Below are 14,569 nucleotides of genomic sequence, written 5' to 3'. Positions count from 1 at the left end.
ATCTGTGCCTCAATAGACAATTCTTAAAAAATATATATTTTAAAAAGAAATTATTCTTAAAATGGTCTTTGCGGGGCCTCCCGGGTGGCGCAGTGGTCTAGGGCACTGCATCGCAGCGCTAGCTGTCCCACCAGAGTCTCTGGGTTCGCGCCCAGGCTCTGTCGCAATAAATTGGTGATAATCTTGCACGAAGTCAACATAGATCTGGGATGTTTGAAAGAGTAATCTAAAAGTTATGGCCTACTCCAGAACATGGAAAAGATCAGGGGCTGTCTGTTGACTCCATATGAGAGAGAATATGAATAGTCCAGAAGCTAGAGTGTTTTCCTACCTCAACTCTTCCTTTGGACCATGCAGAGGAGAAGGAGAGATCAGCTGTGCTGGAGCAGGAGAAGAAGGCTGCTGAAGAGAAACGGTTGGAGATGGAGCGCACCATGGAGGACGATCGCAGAAGCAAAGACGAGAAGTTGAAGCAGATGGAAGAGAAGATGAAGAAGGAGATGAAGCAACAGGAACGGGACTTCCACAGGGCCTTGGAGTGCAAGGTGCAGGAGCAGAAGGATCTGCTGGAGAAGGGCCACAAGGAGAAGGCTGACTTAATGAGACAGGATATAGAGGAGTTCAAGAAGAGCAACACACCTGGGAAGGAAGGAGGTGGTTTCCTTGAGTCTACAGTCATGCCTGTTCTTCGATTTGGATTGGACGCTGCCAACACTGTCTTTCAATATAAGCTCATGAGGGGAGCTTTTATGAAGTAGAAACATTGTGTATTACCTGAGCATGTACACATTTTGTTAGCTTTATCTAGCAATGTAAAGCGAAAAGTCAAGTTGATAGCCATGCTTAGTATCAGTATAAGCTTTATATGCAAGAGTGATGTATTATTATTTTTCTTACACAGTATATGTATTTACAGGTTTTGGTGAAATTATCACTGTACTAGTATAGCGCTTAAATCTAGAGGCTTTAATAAAAACATTTCTAGACTAACTGAGACTTTTCTTTAATCATAGTATACACTGAACAAAAATATAAACGCAACAATTTCTAAGATTTTACTGAATTACATTTAAGGAAATCAATCAACTGAAGTAAATTAGGTTCATTAGGTCCTAATCTCTGGATTTCACATGACTGGGAATGCAGATATGCATCTGTTGGTCACAGATACCTTAAAAAAAAGGTAGGGGCGTGGACCAGAAAACCAGTCAGTATTTGGTGTGATCACCATTTGCCTCATGCAGCACAACACATCTCCTTCGCATAGAGTTGATCAGGCCATTGATTGTGGAATGTTGTCTCACTCCTCTTCAATAGCTGTGTGAAGATGCTGGATGTTGGCAGGAACTGGAACACAATGTCGATCCAGAGCATCCCAGAACTGGGACATTTTCAACTTCCAAAAATTGTGTACAGATCCTTGCGACATGGGGCCGTGCATTATCATGCTGAAACATGAGGTGATGGCGGCAGATGAATGGCACGACAATGGGCCTCAGGATCTCGTCACGGTTTCTCTGTGCATTCAACTTGCCATTGATAAAATGCAATTGTGTTTGTTGTCCTTGCTTATGCTGGCCCACACCATAACCACACCGCCACCATTGGGCACTCTGTTCACAACGTTGGCTGTCTGCCATCTGCCCTGTACAGTTGAAACTGTGATTCATCCGTGAAGAGCACACTTCTCCAGCGTGCCAGTGGCCATCAAAGGTGGCCAAACTGCAGTCAGGTGTCATGACGTTGCCCTCTTTGGACACCGCGAGCACCATCCCTCTACCTCGGCACATCTCTCTCTGTCTCCTACAACCAGGCTGCTGTGGTCAGAGAGGTTGTAAATTCCTAGGGAAGATCCTGCCTCATGGCCAGACAGTATAGAGAGAGATTGAGTTTCATAGAGAGAACAAAGGAATTTCTTCCACCTCACCGAACTGGAGAACCGAACGACATTTATGTTCTGGAGAAGGTATAAAAGATCGGTGAAGAATCCAGCTACGAACTGGTCCATTTGGTACAATTTTGTGAAACTCATGGGAGACAATATGGCCACATTACCATAACGCTGTTTATACAATAGCCTCAGATATGAGGCTTACATCTAATTGTTGTATAAGATGAATGAGTGAGGATGATACTGTTTGTGAAATTGTGTAATGTGATTTTGGACTGTTAAATGAAGGAAACTCCAATTCCCTTTGGAGTTTAACTAAATCAGAGGACCGCCCATGAGCACAGTTATGGTCTGGCGTCATGGGACAGGCCCTTTTCTGCTCTTCCGAATAAAACCCACACCCAGGTTTTCTATTGTCAGACCGAGCTTACCTCAATTACGAGATGGCTAACGGTTGCAGACCAGCTTACCACGAGAGGGCCAAGGTTTGAGTAGAGACCATTTACCTGAGTATAAGCTAAGGTTTGAGTAGATGGCTGAATCTTTTAACCATACCACGTGGTTAAACTTTTAGACTATCGATACCGACAGAATAAGAACAAGTCTTTGATATTAATTACTAGTCTGCAGCTAGGAATTCGGTATCATTGAACGCGAAGACCGACAACCGCCGAAACATCTATTCTATAACGACATGAATGAATGTCACTCTGAACTATCCATTCTAACCACAACAGAGAGAGAGAGCGGACAAACTCTCCAACAGAAACAAACTTTTCAACAGAGACCCCGACGACACACTGAGCGTAAATATATATATTGATTGCAATTGTTCCCGAATGAGTGAGCGTTCATGTGCAAAGGATTAGTATTTCAATTGTTATAATTATCACTCTGTCTAACAAGCCGCCATACCGGTTTAGCCCACTAGGGCACATCCGCTATAATTTCCTTGTAACCATATCTACTGTTTCTTATGCATTTCTGTGAATTACTTAGTTAGTAAATAAATTATTTTAAGACAATTGATGTATGGATGACTCATAGTGAAGACTGGGTTCGTGCAGATAACCAACAATTTACGACGTTTGGAATGAGACTAACGTGAGGTAAATAATAACTCATTAATTCGAAGACTAATTGATCAGATATTAAAATATCTGAAAGTTATATTAGGAAAATTATAACTTTGTAATCTGAATATTTTCCTTGGTGCCCCGACTTCCTAGTTAATTACAGTTACATGATTAATCAGTTTAATCGCGTAATAATAATTACAGAGAGTTATTTGATAAATAAGTAAATAAGTCTTCAGTTTTAATGATGCCAAAGACACGACAGATAACTTTTCACATTTTCTCTGATAGGGTTAAGGATGACGCTAAACCTGTTTTAATGGAGATATTGATCAATGGGGAGAACTGATGAACTGAACACCACCAGCTGAATCTCTACATGGAAACATAAGCACAAGCATTCACATGAAAAAGAGACATCCTGTCTTTCAGTCACCTCATATAAATGTAATCAAATACAAACATGAGTACATCAACAGCAGGACAACAAGAGGAACTGTAATTATGGAATGATATGAACACATCTCTACTCAGATGATCAGTACCCAGATCAGCTTTAGGGCCAGGACGAGACATGCAGGAATGATTTTCATATAAACTACTGATCTTCATTAGTCTGCTGCTTGGACACACCACGCACATCAAGACCTGAGGGGAATGTCAGAAAGCAGGACCAAGGTGTTATCCACCTTACTTTGATAAACCGATATACTGTACTGTAACCTGCTGAAAAAAACAGCATAGACCAGCGTAGTCTAGTGACCAGCTTTTGTTGTGTTTTCTCTGGTGGCCAGCCTTAGATGTGGTTTTGCTGGTGACCAGTCTTTACTGTGTTTTGGACCATGGTCACCCACACAACCAGCATCATCCTACATTATGCTGGTTTGCAAAGTGATGTCTAATTCCTATTAGAATCCAGCCTGAGTGGGGCTTGCCAACAATTGGGACTTCTATTCACCCACAATTTACATTTAGAATGACTGTCAGAATTAGAAACCTATCTAATGGAGATTACCTAAACCAGCTAATCGGGAACTACCATTTCAGTAACGGTGCAATAAATCCAATTTACAGATTGGATTAGTTTAGAAAAAAGTATGTTATTTATCTTTGTGTAGCATAAAATGAATTATTTGATTAATAAATCAATCAATGTACATGCAAAAACACAGATATGGAAACAAACTATTTTTAAGAAATCTAACTGCAATAGAGCATCCTGGGAAATATGATAATAATGGATGTGGTTTGGTCAACCAGCTTGACCTTGGAGTATGCTATTGGCCAACAACTCAACAAACAGGTCCTGCTCTCCTTCGGTAAGGTACACACACTCTCTCTCTCTCTCATTATCTCTCTCTCTCTCTGTCATTATCTCTGTCATTCCCTCTCTCAAACCTTGAATGAGGGTTTCAAATTTGGGGAAATGACACTCTCTAATTGTTTTATATTTTTTACATTTTGTCAGGAAATGCAGATCTGTCTCAGGTTCTGCTGTTGTGCAGTGGTTGCACAGCCTTTCCTCTACAGGGAGCCAGGTTTTCCTGTGTCTACCCTTCTCAATGGTAAGATTTTACTCACTGAGCCTGTACTTTGTCAAGTTTTTTTTAAGGTTTTGATCAGTAACCATGGTCAAATAGTTAGCCACGGTGTACTGTCGATTTAGGGCCAGATAGCACTGCATTTTGCTTTGTGCTTGTGTTTCCCAATAAGCAATGTAGTTTTGTTTTGACTGCGTTGTAATTAGTTTTATTCTGATTGATTGGATGTTCTGGTCCTGAGGCTTCAGTGTGTTAGTAGAACAGGATTGTGAACTCAGCCCCAAGACCAGATGGATGATGGGACTATTTTCTTTGTTCAGCTCTTGGCATTGCTTGGCTTAGTAATGATATGAGAGGGGGTCACTGTATTTTAGATGTTTCCTAAACTTAATTGCTATTTTTTGAGTTTTTATTATTAGTGGATATTGGCCCAATTCTGCCCTGCATGCATTGTTTGTATTTTTCCTCTGGACATGTAGGAGAATCTTACAGAACTCTGCATGTAGGGTTTCAATGGGGAATTTGTCCCATTTGGTGAAATCTTGTTTTGCAAGTAGACCCCACACCTCGCTGGTTCAATGACACATTCAATTAGTTTTAGCCAAATTTGAATAGGTATTTCAATTTGAATTTGTTTTTTAATGGCGTAGAATGCCCTGCGTGCTTTCTCTCTCAGTTCATTCACTGCATCATTAAGGTGTCCAGTTGAGCTTATTTTTTAAACCTAAGTAATTGTAGTGTGTGCAATACTCTATATATTTTGTACCAATTGAGAACTTTGGTCTAATTCCCTGAGATCTGGATCTTCTCTGGAAAAGCATTATTTTAGTCTTTTGGGGGTTTACTGCCAGGGCCCAGGTCTGCTCTAGTTGGTCCAGGCTCTGCTGTAGGCCATGTGCTGTGGGTGACAGCAGGCATAGGTCATCTGTGAAGAGTAGGCATTTAACCTCTGAATTGTGGAGACTAACACCAGGGGCTGAGGATTTGTCTAGAATAGTGGCCAATACGTTGATGTAAATATTGAAGAGTGCAGGGCTCAGATTACAACCCTGGCGAAGGCCCCGTCCCTGGTTAAAGAATTTTGTTATTTTCTTGCCAATTTTAATGCTGCACGTATTGCCAGTATACATTGATTTAATTATGTAATATGTTTTACCCTGTACACCACTTTCAATAACTTTGTAGAACAGTCCTGTATGCCAAATAGAATCAAATGCTTTTTGGAAGAAAGCAAGTGTATATTTTGCTATTATTTTGGTGGACATAATTATCTATCAGGGTGTGAGGTGCAAATATGATCAGTTGTGCGATGTTTTGGTATAAATCCAATTTGGATTTACTCAAGACATTGTGCTTATTAAGGAAGTTTAGAACTCTTACATTTATAATACTACAGAAAACCTTCCCCAGGTTACTGTTCACACAAATACCTCTGTAATTGTTAGGGTCAAATTTGTCTCCGTTCTTAAAGATTGGGGTTATTGGAGTCCTTGATTCCAGATGTCAGGGAAATAACCTACACTCAAGATCAAATTAAACAGTTTTCAAATTAAACAGTTTGAGCATCTCATTTAGGATGCCATCAGGTTCGCATGCTTTTTTAAATTTGAGGGCCTGAAGTTTCTTATAGATCTCCTGGTCAGTAATTGGGGAGTCCAATGGATTTTGATTGTCCTTTATAGCTTTTTCTAATCCATTCAACTTCTCATGAATTTGGCATTGTTCTGCGTTTGTGTCAATTTGAACGGTGTTGTAGAGTGTTTTAAAATGGGTTGTCCATATGTCACCATTTTGTATCGCTAATTCCTCTTATTTAGATTTTTGTAGTTTTTCCCCAATTTTGCCAGAAGTTGTTTGTGTTTATGGACTCCTCAATTAGTGTCAGCTGCTTGCTGTTGCACTCTGCTTTTTTGGTTCAGAATGTACGTTTTTATAATTTTAAAGTCTCTTTTATCAATTTCAGTTGTGCTTCTTTTGCCATTTACCTGAATATATAGTTGATGTTTTTTACTGCTAGATTGATGCCTTCTTTACTGTGAGTGAATGTGGTATCCAGAAAGTTATCTAAGTGTTTGGATATTTTGGTTACAGGTTGCTTTCTAGTATTCTTCTGTGCTGTTTTGGGCCCATCTGTATGAATTTCTGATGTTATACCTTACTGGGCTGTGAATGTGTGGTTGTTTCCATGTCTGTTCTTTTGAGGAACAATGTAATTTGGCTGTGATCAGACAGAGGTGTTAGTGGCTTGACAGTGAATGAGCTGAGAGAGAAAGGGTCAATGTCTGTAATCATATAGTCTACTGTGCTGTGGCCAAGAGGTGAGCAATAGGTGAATCTCCCCAAAGAGTCCCCCTGTAACCTAGCATTAACAAAGTACAGACCCTGGCTTCGACAGAGCTGCAACAGATCCCTTCCATTTTTGTTGATGGTGCTGTCACTGTTGTTTCTATGGGTGAGATTAAGGCAGTTAGAAACAGTATGGCCTGAAATAAAGCTTTCCCCTCATATGGTCGTTAGATCAGGTAGTGTTCCTGTGCGCGCATTTGTGTCCCCACAGATGAGCACATTTCCCTGGGCCTGGAAATGGCACGTCTCTTCTTCAAGGGTGGGGAAGATCTCCTCTGAGTAATTCGGGGATTCTGAGGGGGGATATATATTGCGCAACGGAACACATATTTTCTGTCAGTACAAGTTATTTTTTCAGTTTTAACCAAATGTGATATTTACCAATTTTGAGGGGATCAATTAGATTTTTTAGTTCGGATTTGTACCAAATTATCAATCCTCCAGAGTCTCTGCCTCTTTTGACAGAGTTGTGTTTCTGTGATGGCACAATTACCTCTCTGTAGCCTGTGGGACAGTGAGTGACAATGTCAGCTTTACACCATGTCTCCTACAGAATGATGACGTCAACATCTTTAAGTTTATTGTTGAACTTCAGTGCTAAACTCTTCAGTCCAAAGAATGATGAGATTAGGCCCTGAATGTTCCACATGCTAACTGATAGTGATTTCATATTGCAAAAAGAAAGAATAGCAGTCATAAATACAGTAACTACCAACTATTACGTTGTTAAGAGTGAGATAAACAGGATAACAGCAAAAAAAATATATGTTATATACAGTTGAAGTTGGAAGTTTACGTACACCTACGCCAAATACATTTAAACTCAGTTTTTCCACAATTCCTGACATTTAATCCAAGTAAAAATAACCTGTCTTAGGTCAGTTAGGATCATCACTTTATTTTAAGAATGTGAAATGTCAGAATAATAGTAGAGAGAATGATTTATTTCAGCTTTTATTTCGATCATCACATTCCCAGTGGGTCAGAAGTTAACATACACTCAATTAGTATTTGGTAGAATTTCCTTTAAATTGTTTAACTTGGGTCAAACATTTCAGGTAGCCTACCACAAGCTTCCCACAATAAGTTGGGTGAATTTTGGCCCATTCCTGCTGACAGAGCTGATGTAACTTAGTCAGGTTTGTAGGCCTCCTTGCTCGCACACGCTTTTTCAGTTCTGCCCACAAATTTTCTATGGGATATAGGTCAGGGTTTTGTGATGGCCACTCCAATACCTTGACTTTGTTGACCTTAAGCATTTTGCCACAACTTTGGAAGTTTGTCTCAAGTATGTCTCAAAGACGTTGCTTCAATATATCCACATAATTTTCCAGCCTCATGATGCCATCTATTTTGTGAAGTGCACCAGTCCCTCCTGCAGCAAAGCACCCCCACAACATGATGCTGCCACCCCCGTACCTCACGGTTGGGATGGTGTTCTTCGGCTTGCAAGCGTCCCCCTTTTTCCTCCAAACATAACGATGGTCATTATGGCCAAACAGTTCTATTTTTGTGTCATCAGACCAGAGGACATTTCTCCAAAAAGTACGACCTTTGTCCCCAAGTGCAGCTGCAAACCGTAGTCTGGCTTTTTTATGGCGGTTTTGGAGCAGTGGCTTCTTCCTTGCTGTGCGGACTTTCAGGTTATGTCGATATAGGACTCGTTTTACTGTGGATATAGATAATTTTGTACCTGTTTCCTCCAGCATCTTCACAAGGTCCTTTGCTGTTGTTCTGGGATTGATTTGCACTTTTCGCACCAAAGTACGTTCATCTCTAGGAGACAGAACGCGTCTCCTTCCCTGAGCGGTATGACGGCTGTGTGGTCCCATGGTGTTTATACTTGCGTACTATTGTTTGTACAGATGAACGTGGTACCTTCAGGCGTTTGGAAATTGCTCCCAAGGATGAACCAGACTTGTGGAGGCCTACAATTCTTTTTCTGAGGTCTTGGCTGTTTTCCTTTTGATTTTCCCATGATGTCAAGCAAAGAGGCACTGAGTTTGAAGGTAGGCCTTGAAATACATCAACAAGTACACCTCCAATTGACTCAAATGATTTCAAGTAGCCTATCAGAAGCTTCTGAAGCCATTACATAATTTTCTGGAATTTTCCAAGCTGTTTAAAGGAACAGTCAACTTAGTGTATGTAAACTTCTGACCCACTGGAATTGTGATACAGTGAAATAAGTGAAATAATCTGTCTGTAAACAATTGTTGGGAAAATTACTTGTGTCATGCATAAAGTAGATGTCCTAACCGACTTGCCAAAACTATAGTTTGTGAACAAGAAATATGTGGAGTGTTTGAAAAACGAGTTTTAATGACTCCAACCTAAGTGTATGTAAACTTCCGACTTCAACTGTATATACACTGCTCAAAAAAATAAAGGGAACACTAAAATAACACATCCTAGATCTGAATGAATGAAATATTCTTATTAAATACTTTTTTCTTTACATAGTTGAATGTGCTGACAACAAAATCACACAAAAATTATCAATGGAAATCAAATTTATCAACCCATGGAGGTCTGGATTTGGAGTCACACTCAAAATTAAAGTGGAAAACCACACTACAGGCTGATCCAACTTTGATGTAATGTCCTTAAAACAAGTCAAAATGAGGCTCAGTAGTGTGTGTGGCCTCCACGTGCCTGTATGACCTCCCTACAACGCCTGGGCATGCTCCTGATGAGGTGGCGGATGGTCTCCTGACGGATCTCCTCCCAGACCTGGACTAAAGCATCCGCCAACTCCTGGACAGTCTGTGGTGCAATGTGGCGTTGGTGGATGGAGCGAGACATGATGTCCCAAATGTGCTCAATTGGATTCAGGTCTGGGGAACGGGCGGGCCAGTCCATAGCATCAATGCCTTCCTCTTGCAGGAACTGCTGACACACTCCAGCCACATGAGGTCTAGCATTGTCTTGCATTAGGAGGAACCCAGGGCCAACCGCACCAGCATATGGTCTCACAAGGGGTCTGAGGATCTCATCTCGGTACCTAATGGGAGTCAGGCTACCTCTGGCGAGCACATGGAGGGCTGTGCGGCCCCCCAAAGAAATGCCACCCCACACCATGACTGACCCACCGCCAAACCGGTCATGCTGGAGGATGTTGCAGGCAGCAGAACATTCTTCACGGCGTCTCCAGACTTTGTCACGTCTGTCACATGTGCTCAATGTGAACCTGCTTTCATCTGTTTCAAATTTTCTATGGGATATAGGTCAGGGTTTTGTGATGGCCACTCCAATACCTTGACTTTGTTGACCTTAAGCATTTTGCCACAACTTTGGAAGTTTGTCTCAAGTATGTCTCAAAGACGTTGCTTCAATATATCCACATAATTTTCCAGCCTCATGATGCCATCTATTTTGTGAAGTGCACCAGTCCCTCCTGCAGCAAAGCACCCCCACAACATGATGCTGCCACCCCCGTACCTCACGGTTGGGATGGTGTTCTTCGGCTTGCAAGCGCCCCCCTTTTTCCTCCAAACATAACGATGGTCATTATGGCCAAACAGTTCTATTTTTGTGTCATCAGACCAGAGGACATTTCTCCAAAAACGATGGTCATTATGGCCAAACAGTTCTATCATTGTGTCATCAGACCAGAGGACATTTCTCCAAAAAGCACCCCCACAACATGATGCTGCCACCCCCGTACCTCACGGCCAACCGCACCAGCATATGGTCTCACAAGGGGTCTGAGGATCTCATCTCGGTACCTAATGGGAGTCAGGCTACCTCTGGCGAGCACATGGAGGGCTAGGGCGCCAGTGGCGAATTTGCCAATCTTGGTGTTCTCTGGCAAATGCCAAACGTCCTGCACGGTGTTGGGCTGTAAGCACAACCCCCACCTGTGGACGTCGGGCCCTCATACCACCCTCATGGAGTCTGTTTCTGACCGTTTGAGCAGACACATGCACATTTGTGGCCTGCTGGAGGTCATTTTGCAGGGCTCTGGCAGTGCTCCTCCTGCTCCTCCTTGCACAAAGGTGGAGGTAGCGGTCCTGCTGCTGGGTTGTTGCCCTCCTACGGCCTACTCCACGTCTCCTGATGTACTGGCCTGTCTCCTGGTAGCGCCTCCATGCTCTGGACACTACGCTGACAGACACAGCAAACCTTCTTGCCACAGCTCGCATTGATGTGCCATCCTGGATGAGCTGCACTACCTGAGCCACTTGTGTGGGTTGTAGACTCCGTCTCATGCTACCACTAGAGTGAAAGCACCGCCAGCATTCAAAAGTGACCAAAACATCAGCCAGGAAGCATAGGAACTGAGAAGTGGTCTGTGGTCACCACCTGCAAAACCACTCCTTTATTGAGGGTGTCTTGCTAATTGCCTATAATTTCAACCTGTTGTCTATTCCATTTGCACAACAGCATGTGAAATGTATTGTCAATCAGTGTTGCTTCCTAAGTGGACAGTTTGATTTCACAGAAGTGTGATTGACTTGGAGTTACATTGTGTTGTTTAAGTGTTCCCTTTATTTTTTTGAGCAGTGTATATGTTCCTATTCATTGAACAAGTAAACTTTTAGTACAATAGGTGTGTGTGTGTGTGTGTGTGTGTGTGTGTGTGTGTGTGTGTGTGTGTGTGTGTGTGTGTGTGTGTGTGTGTGTGTGCGTGTGCGTGTGCGTGTGTTTAGTGCAGATGTATTGGAGGAGCTGTTTAATCTCACTTAATCCTACAGGGTTCTCATGTCCTCTGACGACCTCTGCGTAGCTGCGCTGGTCCTGCTGTTGGACCCTGTGGAGTGGAGGGGGGCCAGGTCTGGGCCTTGGGGCTTCCTCTCTGGTCTGGTAGAGGTGGTGGTCTGATGCGGGGTAGTAGGCTGGGCCCGGTCCAGTCTGGCGAAGCCGATGAATGTGGTGATGCTCTGGTGGTGGGTGTGGTGGTGGGTGGGGCCTGTGGAGTGCGCTGGGTCTGGTGGGGCGTTGAGAGTGCCTGGGGCTCCTTGGTGGTGCAGTGGTCTGGTAGGGGTCTCTGGGTGGTCCTCTGCGGCATGGGATGTTTGTCTACCAAGTACCACGTCTTTTAGAGACTTGGCACACATCCCTACTGTCTGCTTCCTCAGGTGGGAGTGGTCGTGCAGATGCTCTGGGTTGATTGTTGGGTGGTGAGCAACGTGCACGTGCACGTTCGGGAGTAGGCCACACCCTCTGGTGATGTCAGGGTTGACTTTCTGAATGGTATGGGGATGAAAGTCTTTGCGGGGCAGCAGAGTGGAGATGGTGATGTGGGAGTTGGGGAACCACTCAAAGGCCCTCTCTGCTACTCTGTTGACCAGAGCTCCCTACTCTCTCCTGCTCCTCTCGCAGGTTGTTGGTGCCGGTGTGAATAATAATGTGGACTGGTGTGCCAAAGTCAGACTGGGACAGGATGTGGAGTGCATCCTGTGTTTTTGGACACCATATTTTGGACACCTTGTGGTGGGGGAAGAGTTTATCCTCTTGGATGAATTTCCCATTTGAGTCAATGAGGATGGCCACATCAGTGGGTTTTACGGTCAGGGGATGGGGTACACAGGGCCTGTGTACAAGGAGGGGTGTGTGGGGGTGTGTCAGGGGGTGCCAGAGAGCTTCTCTCTGTAGTAGGTGTCCCCATGTGAGCCTCCTTGTTGACTGGGGGTGTGGGTAAAGGGTTGTCGGTATGGGGGGGGTTGTGGGTGAAGGTGGGTCAGTGGGGTCGTTAGGGGCTGCAGCTGTTGTGTGAGCAGTCGGCAAATAAAGTTTCTGGGTTCTCCCTCAGAATTCTGTGTTTAAAATTGATTCTTCCCTTCTCTGATTTGATTCTATTGAGAATTTTCCAGAACATGTGTGGCCATTATACATTTCAGGATAGTCAGCAAAACTAGTGCACTCTATGTGTGCCCTGGGTCATTAGACACCATTAGACATGCACCTGTCGGGGTGTGGACACAACTGGTTATTCCTGTAACTGTGTTATCACCTGATATACTGTTGCTATGGTTACACCGCTTGGGTCTTTTCCAGAACATGGGTGTCCCTTTCAGAGGAGTTAGCAGGATGACATGTCTGGTTATTTCTGTAAAGTGCCAAGGACTGGTCCTACATGCACTCACCTGTCTTAGTCGAGAACATGTCTGTCTTTTTAAACTATTGCTGTGGCTCTACTGTTTCCATGCCCTAATATGAAACCAAACTAAACTTAGTGCAAGGCAATAAGATAACGGTGGCTAAATGCCAGAGGGAATGAGTCATTAAGAGGAGTTTACTATGGGTGTGATGTAAGGAGGAAAAATGTATAAGAAGTATGTGCCAAGACTGGAAAGTTAGTTGTTTTCATGAACCAGCTCGGCTTGTCGTGTCGTGGAAAATTGCAAGATTATGTTATAATGCTTGTATTGCATGATAATGGTTGTTTTATTCAACAGAATAGAGTGTTCTGTTAACTATTGTGTGTGTGTTTCACTGAGGATGGGCCTCTATGAGATAGCACTGACAGAGCTATCGATGTCTTTGGGTGGACTTAAAACCTAAAGAGCATTCCAGATAACATGAGGTAATGTTTTTGTGCTATGAAGTACCAGGAACGAGATTAGAACCTCGTCTTAGGGGCCAAACTGAACGATAATTTATAGCGAATGCTATCTAGGATAGTCCTCTCTCTCAAGTAAAAATATTTATTTGTAAACTGTTCCTAAGATCTGTGGTTCGTCATGTAAGTTGAGAGGGGTGTATCTTGACTATAAATGATCTTTGTACTTTTCTGTTGTGACTTTTCAATGGTTCATTAGAGATGGCGCATCATTGAAAGTCAAAGGCTATTGCAAAGCTCTTATTATTAAAGATGTAGTTTAAGTATAACTCTGACTGGTGTGTGAAGTTTGTTAAAACTCCTCATTTGGTAAAGCAGAAATATGCCACCACAGACGTAAGAAAAGTATATTTGAACTCACAGGCTCAGGTATTTGAGAAATATGATTGACTGAATATTTCCACGACAATAACTGCTGGAAATTCAAAAAAAGGGGGGGGTCTATTAGTCTCTGCTTCTGCTGCTAGCACTGCCTCAGTGGCCATGTTGCTATGGTTACCACCAGTAAACAGTTGGAACTAGACGGTAAGCTAGTTGGACACATTTTAATTTGGCTAGCTAACACGATTAAGATTGTTTTTTTTAACTCACTCTCTGTCAATCTTTTCCTCCTGTGTTGATCTTGAGTTCTAAAATTTGATTACCTATAATTTTTTTGCTAATTTAATCATGTTAATCTCACTCTTAACAACCAGAAAGTTATAACAAGTCAGGAGTTGTTCTTCTGCATGACTTCTCTCTCCCTCTTCTCCCCATTGCTAAGGCCATTGATTCTCTCTCACGCATTGTGTGTTTCTGAATAACAAATGACACACCTGAAGTTCCCTTGGGGAAAATGCAGTGCATTCAATCAACTGTTGCCCCACCAACATTTCTCCTATTTACTGAGTCACCTTGTAATAGCAGTGGGAAAATAGCAGTGAGATGAGTCATTCAAACAGGTTGCTGAAAATGTTATGACGGCAATTTCTACAGTAGCTATTCCTTCAGGTCCTAGATTAAATACTTTGGTCTTTGATGTTCATTTGGATGTAAAACTGGACTTATAGTTTCTGTTCAATATGTAAGCAGCCACAGGAAGACACATCCACAATAACAGAAAATGCTCTATCGCTCTCTCAACCCATATGGATAACCTACCCATAACCCT

The 14,569-nt window shown here is 42.7% G+C and overlaps 1 pseudogene; it reads left to right on the top strand.

Moving 5' to 3' along the window:
- The window catches only part of LOC139538841 (guanylate-binding protein 1-like), a 46,675-nt pseudogene extending 45,685 nt beyond the window's left edge, over positions 1-990 (top strand).
- The last annotated feature ends 13,579 nt before the right edge of the window (positions 991-14,569 follow it).

Source organism: Salvelinus alpinus, chromosome 14 (assembly GCF_045679555.1).
Source record: "Salvelinus alpinus chromosome 14, SLU_Salpinus.1, whole genome shotgun sequence".
Lineage (NCBI taxonomy): Eukaryota > Metazoa > Chordata > Actinopteri > Salmoniformes > Salmonidae > Salvelinus > Salvelinus alpinus.
Note: the sequence above shows the minus strand (reverse complement) of the source record. Positions and strands in the feature narration are given on the sequence as shown.